The sequence below is a fragment of the Bubalus kerabau genome, chromosome 1, assembly GCF_029407905.1.
Source record: "Bubalus kerabau isolate K-KA32 ecotype Philippines breed swamp buffalo chromosome 1, PCC_UOA_SB_1v2, whole genome shotgun sequence".
NCBI classification, from domain to species: domain Eukaryota; kingdom Metazoa; phylum Chordata; class Mammalia; order Artiodactyla; family Bovidae; genus Bubalus; species Bubalus kerabau.
In genome coordinates, this window is record NC_073624.1 from 213,123,173 (window position 1) to 213,129,646 (window position 6,474).

Genomic DNA, 6,474 nt, shown 5'->3' on the forward strand with positions numbered 1-6,474 from the left:
GTTTACACAAGTCCACTTGAAACCCCCACTCAGACGGATTCCCTTCCAGGAGCAGAAGGGCCAGTGTCTGGATGGCTGGGTCTCCAGTGAAACCTGCAGCAAAGCAAGGAGCCCTGAGATAGCTGAGGAAACGCCCTCTTGGGGGCCTAGAGTTTGTGCCAAATCCTCAGTGGGGTTGGTCTTAGGAGATTGGGCCCCCAGGATGGGGCCAGGGTCCCTGTACAGAGAGGAAGAATGACCACTGATCTGGAGGACACAGCAGGAAGGCAGCCGACTGCAGGCCAGGAGGTAGACCCTCACTAGGATCCGGCCATGCTGCCCTCTGACTCTGGCCTGACTGAGATCGTAGCGGCTCCTGGAGCAGCTTCACAGGGACCCCAAGTCACTGATGACAACATGAGGAAGGCCCGAGGCATGCAATGTCCTGCCCATGAAATAAGTAATGTGCCCAGCCTCTCCAGGAGCCTGGCCTCCCGCCCACCCCTGCCGGGCCTTGGGGGCAGCCAGCTAAGATGGGTAGAGGTCCCGCATCCCCACAGCCGGGAGCCCTAGGCTCCCCAGAATGTAACATGGGGCCTGAGACGGACAAGACTCTCCCAGCAGTGGAAGATGTGAAACCACCTAGGATCAGAAATTCAAACATGAAGGACAGACACAAAAACCAGACCCAGAACCAACCAATCAGATTTGGGAAGCAAAGGCAAAAATAAGTGAAATTTTCATTTAGAAATGAAGAGCAAACTGTTAAGGTGTGTGAGGCTCCAAGGAAGATCAGAGAAAAGGCTTGGGGAGGAGAAGAAGGGCGTGAAGAGAACGCTGGCAGTGAGCAGCCAGAGAACTGCCTGCCAATGCAGGGGACTCGGGTTCCATCCCTGCTCCAGGAAGATCCCACATGCCCTGGAGCAACTAAGCCTGTGTGCTGCAAACTAAGCACACTTGCTAAGCCTGTGCTTTAGAGCCCGGGAGCTGCAACTGCCGAAGCCTATGCGCCCTAGAGCTCGCACTCCACAACAAAAGAGACGCCACTGCAATGCAAAGCACCCACGCACAGCAGCTATAGAAAGCCCTCGCAAGGCAATGAAGACCCAGGACAGCTGAAAATAAAAATGAATTATTAAAAAAAAACTGCTGCTGAAGGGAACTTTTCCAGGTAGAGCCTGGAGTCTCCACTGTGAGTTAGAGGACAGTCACCCACAAGACATGTCCTCACAAGACAGCTGGGTTTTAAAGGTGACGACTAGTCATGCCTGAGGGCGAAGTGGTAGCATTGTACTCCCAGGCCGGAAGATCTGGCATTGCAGCCTTTTTGAAAGCTGGTGAAACAACCCTGAGCCGAGGCTTCCACGTGGGTCCTAGGCGTCTCTTCAGCCCTGAGGCCTCACAAGGTCAGCTCTGCCCACCGGGCATGGGGGAGTGGGGTGATGGAGGCCATCTCTTTGTCATGGGGAAGTGGAAATGGTGCTGTCAGGAGGGCAGGCAGAGGAGGCCAGCCCAGCCCTGTGGTGGTGGAGCCCTAGAGGCTTGGTTCACAGGGCAGTTTTTGTTATAAACAGGGAACAAGTACAGAACGGAGGACCACCTGTATGCTGTTGGCCCATTCCCACTTAGACCCGCTTTGTGCTGTTTACCATTTATTGTACTTCTGACATTATATAAGCCCATGATTCCCCTGTAGTCATATGTGCTTTATATGGTCAAGTCTTTCAGTCACATTTTTAAGAGTTTTGTGTGTTTACCCACATGGTCAGGCTTCCTGCAGATCCACCAGAGCTTCTCTCTGAGTTCCTGAAGAGCTTCCTATAAAACGCCCATGGTGTGAGTTCATTGGCAGCAAATTCTCCCACCTTTTGGTGGCCTGAAAATACCTTTATTTCACCTGCATTAGCAGGAGGTATTTTTGCTGGGAATGGAAATTTGGTTCGGCAGGTGGCTTGGGTGTGACTTTGTTGCCTCAGCGTTTTGAAGATACTGCTCCATCGTTGCCAATGAGAGTTGAGTGGGTACTGTCTCCTTCAAAGGAATGTGTCCTTTCTTGTCCTGTGTGTGTTTTATCTTAGTTTTAAATTTATTTGATTCAGATGTGAGGTTTGTTGTTTTATTAAAGAATAGTTGATTTAGTGTTAGTTTCAGATGTACAGCAAAGTGATTCAGTTATATGTATGTGTGTGTGTATATATATATAAACATAAGTATTCTTTTTCAGATTCTTTTCCATTATAGTTTATTACAAGATACTGAATTTAGTTGCCTGTGTTATACTGTAGGTCCTTGTTATCTGTTTCATATATCCCACTGTGTATTTATTAATCCTAAATTCCTAATTTATTTCTCCATCAGTCTCCACCCCTTTGATGAACATAGTTTGTTTTCTTTGAGTCTATTTCTGTTTTGTAAATAAGTTCATCAGTGTCATATTTTAGATTTCACATATATGTGGCATCTTATGCTATTTGTCTTTCTCTGACTTATTTCAATTATTATGATAATCTCTAGGTCTACCCATATTGCTGCAAATGGCATTATTTCATTCCTTTTTATGGCTGAGTAGTATTCCACTGTATGTATGTACCATATCTTTATTTTTATGGCATCTTTTTTTTTTAACACCAAAAACTTTTTTGTATTCGGGTATAGCCAATTGTACCACATCTTATTTATCCGTTGCGCTCTCAGTGGGTATTTAGGTTGCTTCCATGGCTTGGCTATTATATAGTGCTGCTATGATCACTGGGGTACATGTATCGTTTCAAATTGGAGTTTTGTCTGGAGGTACGCCCAGCAGTGGAATTGCTGGATATAATGGCAGCTCTTGTTTAGTTTTTTTTAATTAATTATGTATTGGGCTGTGCATGCTTCCTCTAGTTGTGGGAGTGGGAGCTGCTCTCTGGTTGTGGTGTGGTGGCTTCTCTGGTTGTAGAGCATGGGCTCTAGAGCTTGAACTCGGTACTTGTGGTGCTTAGGCTTAGCTGCCCCTTGGCATGTGGGATCCTCCCAGACCAGGGATCGAACCAGTGTCCCCTGCACTGGTGTGTAGATTCCCAACCACTAGACAGCCAGGGAAGTTCTTTTTTTAAGGAACTTCCATACTGCTCTCCACAGTGGCTGCACCAATGTGCATTCCCAGAAACAGTGTAGGAGGGTTCCCAGATCCTTTTCATCATTTGTTATTTGTAGACATTTTCATGATAGTTATTCTGACTAGTATGAGATGGTACCTCATTGTAGTTTTGATTTGTGTTTCTCTAGAGATCAAATTGCCAACATATGCTGGATCATCGGAAAAGCAAGAGAGTTCCAGAAAAATATCTATTCTGCTTTATTGACTATGCCAAAGCCTTTGACTCTGTGGATCACAATAAACTGTGGAAAATTCTGAAAGAGATGAGAATACCAGACCACCTGACCTGCCTCTTGAGAAACCTGTATGCAGGTCAGGAAGCAACAGTTAGAACTGGACATGGAACAACAGACTGGTTCCAGATAGGAAAAGGAGTACGTCAAGGCGGTATATTGTCACCCTGCTTATTTAACTTATATGCAGAGTACATCATGAGAAACACTGGGCTGGAGGAAGCACAAGCTGGAATCAAGATTGCCGGGAGAAATATCAATAACCTCAGATATGCAGATGACACCACCCTTATGGTAGAAAGTGAAGAGGAACTAAAAAGCCTCTTGATGAAAGTGAAAGAGAAGAGTGAAAACCTTGGCTTAAAGCTCAACATTCAGAAAACGAAGATCATGGCATCTGGTCCCATCACTTCATGGCAAATAGATGGGGAAACAGTGGAAACAGTGTCCGACTTTATTTTGGGGGCTCCAAAATCACTGCAGATGGTGATTGCAGCCATGAAATTAAAAGATGCTTACTCCTTGGAAGAAAAGTTATGACCAACCTAGATAGCATATTCAAAAGCAGAGATATTACTTTGCCAACAAAGGTCCATCTAGTCAAGGCTATGGTTTTTCCAGTAGTCACATATGGATGTGAGTTGGACTGTGAAGAAAGCTGAGCGCTGAAGAATTGATGCTTTTGAACTGTGGTGTTGGTGAAGACTCTTGAGAGTCCCTTGGACTGCAAGGAGATCCAACCAGTTCATTCTAAAGGAGATCAGTCCTGGGTGTTCTTTGGAAGGAATGATGCTAAAGCTGAAACTCCAGTACTTTGACCACCTGATTTGAAGAGTTGACTCATTGGAAAAGACCCTGATGCTGGGAGGGACTGGGGGCAGGAGGAGAAGGGGACAACAGAGGATGAGATGGCTGGATGGTATCACCAACTCAATGGACGTGAGTCTGAGTGAACTCCAGGAGTTGGGGATGGACAGGGAGGCCTGGTATGCTGCAATTCATGGAGTCGCAAAGAGTTGGACACAACTGAGTGATTGAACTGAACTGAATACTTAGGAATGTTGAGCATCTTTTCATGTGCTTGTTGTCCATCTGTATGTTGTCTTTGGAGAAATGTCGTAGGTCTTTTTTTCCTGCCCATTTTTTGATTGGTTTGTGTGTTTTTTACTGATCTGTATGACAAGTTTTCTACTTATCCTTCTGACCATTTGGTGAGCTTCTTAGATCTGTGGGTTGATATTTTTCATCAGTTTAGGGACATTTCTTATGATTATTTCTCCAGATATTTGTTTTGCTCATGTTTTCTATTTCTGCCCCCGCCCAGGAATCCAGTTGCCTGTATGTAGGACTTCCATGTGATCCTATAGGTCTCTCGCACTCCGCCTGTTTCCCCTGATTTTTCCCTCTGGGCTTCCATTTGGGTAATTTCAACCTGTCTTCAAAGACATCCATCCCCCTTCTGTTGTGTCTGCCTGTAGGCTGCCCACATTCGCTAAATCTTGCTTAAGTATTTTCTAGTCCCAGAACTTCCTTTTGTTTCTTTCTTTGTAAAGTTTCCATTTCTCTGTTGAAATCCTCCATCTTTTCAACCTCCTGCCATTTTCCTCTATATTCTTTAACAGAATCATTACAGAAATTTTTAAAATCCCTGACAACTGACTTCAACATCTGAGTCCCCTGTAGGTCTGCTCCTGCCAGCTGTTGTTCCTTCTTCATTTCAGATAACATTTTCCTCCTTCATGTGTATCAAAATTTTTACCACATCCCAAGCACTGTAAGAGGATGATCTGCCAGATAGATCTGCACCAGAGAGCAGCGGGGTGCAGGGCCCTTACAGGAGCTGAGCTGGCTGACTGGCTGCACTTCCCCAAGTTAGCTTCCTTTCTAGTCCAGGTGTCCTGACGTTCACTGTCTTGACCTGCGACTCCTGCATGATAGCAGGAAAAGAACATTTTTTTCACTCTGCCTCTTCACCCCCACGCACTCCCCACCCAGCGCAAGGCAAGGTCCCATAGGAGACAACCTGGCGGTGCTTCCAGCCCCTCCAGGGTCCGGGCTGTCCCGCCAGCCCATGCGGCCCCAGCAGTGCCCAGTTCCTCCGAGGCTGCTGGGGGCCACTCACCTGGAAGGGGCTCTTTCCTCACTGGAATCTAGTTCTTCTCGATTTCTTAGCATCCATGTTTCATTGATATATTTTAAATTATATGTAATTATAATGTAGGGTATACAATGCGATGATCTAATATACAGACGCATACAGTCAAGGTAATTACCACATCCATCACCTCACATGGTTACTTTTTGTGTGTGTGTGATGAGAGATCCACTTTCTGGGCCAGTTTCAAGTGTAAAATACAGTATCATCAACGGCAGTCATCATGCTGTAGTTGAGATCCCTGAACTTACTCATTTTATGACTGAAAGTTTGTGTCCTTTGACCAGCATCTCCCTTTTCCATAGCCCCAGCCCTTGGCAATCACTGTTTTACACTCTGCCTCTGTGAAAGTTAAAGAGGAATGAAAAAGAGGAATGTTGGCTTAAAGCTCAACATTCAGAAAATGAAGATCATGGCATCTGGTCCCATCACTTCATGGCAAATAGATGGGGGAACAGTGGCTGACTTTATTTTTCTGGGCTCCAAAATCACTGCAGATGGTGACTGCAGTCATGAAATTAAAAGATGCTTACTCCTTGAAAGGAAAGTTATGACCAACCTAGATGGCATATTCAAAAGCAGAGACATTACTTTGCCAACAAAGGTCCGTCTAGTCAAGGCTATGGTTTTCCCAGTAGTCACATATGGATGTGAGTTGGACTGTGAAGAAAGCTGAGCGCCGAAGAATTGATGCTTTTGAACTGTGGTGTTGGAGAAGACTCTTGAGAGTCCCTTGGACTGCAAGGAGATCCAACCAGTCCATCCTAAAGGAGATCAGTCCTGGGTGTTCATTGGAAGGACTGATGCTGAAGCTGAAACTCCAATACTTGGGCCACCTGATGCAAAGAGCTGACTCATTTGAAAAGACCCTGAAAGATTGAGGGCAGGAGGAGAAGGGGACGACAGAGGATGAGATGGCTAGGTGGCATCACTGACTCGATGGACGTGAGTCTGAGTGAACTCCGGGA